The following is a 2,615-nucleotide window of genomic DNA, read 5'->3' as shown; positions in this document are numbered from 1 at the left end:
CCACTTAGCTAAAAAGCTTACCTTGTGCATGATTGATTCATCCCTTGCACCCATTTTGAGCTGAAAGTATGATTGTTTGATTGAACCTTGAGCCTGTACAGTTTATCTCCTTCTACCTTGTCTTAGGTTGTAGGAGAGCATCATTCATAAAAGGAAATTTTGGTTCAAAGCAAATTTTCCCAAATTTGGGGGAATTATGGGGTGAAAGGTTGTAATGGTAAGAAAAGAGTAGCACACACAGTCAGCTAGTATCTAAAAAAAACTGTAAGTATAAAATAAAAGTGTGTGCTGCTAATTAAGAAAAAGAAAAGCTAAGTGCGGAAAGGCAATTAATAGAGCTAGAATAAAAAGAAAAAGGATGATATAAGGATGAATGCTCTCATAGAACCTAAGCTTTTACATCCTAGAAAAACCATGATTTGTTGCATCCCAGCCTCGTTACAAGCCTAGAAAAGTCCTTCGGATTTCATTTGTGTGTTCTTGACTGTATGATATGAGATGAAGTGCAAAGATTGAGACTTATGTTGGTTGTTGTTTGATAGAAAACCTAAACACTTGTGCTTGAGTGAAACAGTGAGCGTGAGGCTTTGGGTAATGATCCTTCCTTGATATCTGTGATGTGTCATCATTTTCTCCTATTTCTTAACCCTTTTTGTCACCATTTTAATTACTGATTAGCCTTAATTGTCAAATTAATTAAGCAGTTTTATCATTTGGGCCTACTGGATTAATTTTGTGTTTTTAATTTAATTTTAGGAGAATTATAAACAATTGGGCTTGAATCCGGAATTGGGCTTGGACTTGAAGAGAGCATACCATTTTATTTTATCAAATCTTATCTTATCTAGATTTTATCTCATCTAGATATTATTTCATCTAGATTTTATCTTATCTTATCTTGCCCAGACTTTATTTTATTTATGGGCTTGGACTTAAAACAAATTTGTAAGCTTTGGGGGCTGAGAACCTATATAACAGCACCAAGGTTTAAGTTTTAAGAGTCTTTTTCATTTTGGAGAATAATTGGAGGTTCTGCAATTCCAGTTTTTACGGTTCATGCATACTATTCACGTAGCAATAAATTTTTTTTCGACTTCAATCTGCAATTTCGTTTTATGCTTCAATCTGCAAATTCATTTTCTACTGATTAATGGAAGGCTAAGTCTCCAACATTGTTTTCTCTTGAGGATCAAGCACAACTCTCTTTGAGGTTTTGTTATTACTATTGAATTCTGATCAGTTTTTCCTCTTCACCAATTACTCTATATTTGTTGCTATTAATCCATGCATGCTTAGTGCTTGATTAATTGTCTCTGCGCTTAATTTACGTTCATGCTTAAAGATCAATTCCGTTCATGATTAATTGGTGTATGTGTTGCTTAATCACATAATGACAGCCTTATGTTAAATTTCGCTTAGTAATTTAATTTAGGGTTGGATTAAGTGGTTGAACTGATAAAGGATAAATTCTCATAACCAAGGATAAGAGACTTGCTTGTGAATCAAAGGGAAACAACGTGTTTTAATTCTAATATTTTCTAATTAAAATTTGCTCGCTGTTTAAATTACAAAAACAAACAACCCCCCAATTCGTTACTATTTTATTACTATCTATTATGAACGTTTGGTTGACCATTGCTCGTTGGGAGACAACCTAGGATCACTTCCTAGATACTACATTTTTTTTAATGTTTATTTGATTCGGGTACGGCCTCGATCAAATTTGGCGCCATTGCCGGGGAGCAGTGGGCCAAAGGTTCATAATAGTGTTTAGTTATCTTATTTTGTGTAGCGTTCTGTTTTGCATTTCAATCGCATTCCCTATTTAGCGACTGATTCAACTTTTTGTTTTGCTGTGAACAGTGCTGAACAGTGATTAGCGACTGATTTTGCAATTTAATTAGCGATTTTTGTTTAGATACTTAGAGTTGTTGTTTTTGGCTGATTTTTTGTGTGGTGGCTTCTTTTGATCCATATTTTGTGTGAAAAATACCAGGAGCACTTGGTGTGGCAGTATTTGAGAGAAACAAAAAATTTGGGAACTTGTTTTTAGCAAAACTTAATACGACCATAACTTCCACTACTAACTTTCATACTGAGAACATGGCTCAACCTCCACCTCGTGAGAGGACTCTGAGGGAGATAGTTGCACCTGATTTCACTTATGAAAGCTTGTGCATTCAATATCCTGATGAGGGTGTTCCATATGTTCTCAAGACTGGACTAATACATTTGCTGCCCAAGTTTCATGGTCTTGTAGGTGAAGATCCTCATAAGCATCTTAAGGAGTTTCATATTGTTTGTTCCACCATGAAACACCATGATGTTTGTTCCACCATGAAACACCATGATGTCCAGGAAGATCATATCTTTTTAAAAGCTTTTCCTCATTCTCTGGAGGGAGTGGTGAAAGATGGGTTGTACTACCTTGCTCCCAGGTCCTTTACCAGCTGGGATGACCTCAAGAAGGTGTTCTTGGAGAAATTCTTCCCTGCATCTAGGACCATTGCCATCAGAAAAGACATTTCAAGCATCAGGCAACTTAGTGGAGAAAGCTTGTATGAGTACTTGGAAAGATTCAAGAAATTGTGTGCAAGCTGTCCTCACCACCAGAC

General features: G+C 35.9%; 1 non-coding gene across 1 annotated transcript; it reads right to left on the bottom strand.

Moving 5' to 3' along the window:
• Positions 1-2,508: 2,508 nt before the first annotated feature.
• LOC114372744 lies at positions 2,509-2,615 on the bottom strand. Its single transcript, XR_003658311.1, has one exon. It is a non-coding gene; the product is annotated as a small nucleolar RNA R71 (small nucleolar RNA).

The sequence above is a fragment of the Glycine soja genome, chromosome 10 (assembly GCF_004193775.1).
Source record: "Glycine soja cultivar W05 chromosome 10, ASM419377v2, whole genome shotgun sequence".
NCBI classification, from domain to species: domain Eukaryota; kingdom Viridiplantae; phylum Streptophyta; class Magnoliopsida; order Fabales; family Fabaceae; genus Glycine; species Glycine soja.
This window is presented reverse-complemented; position numbering and strand designations above follow the sequence as displayed.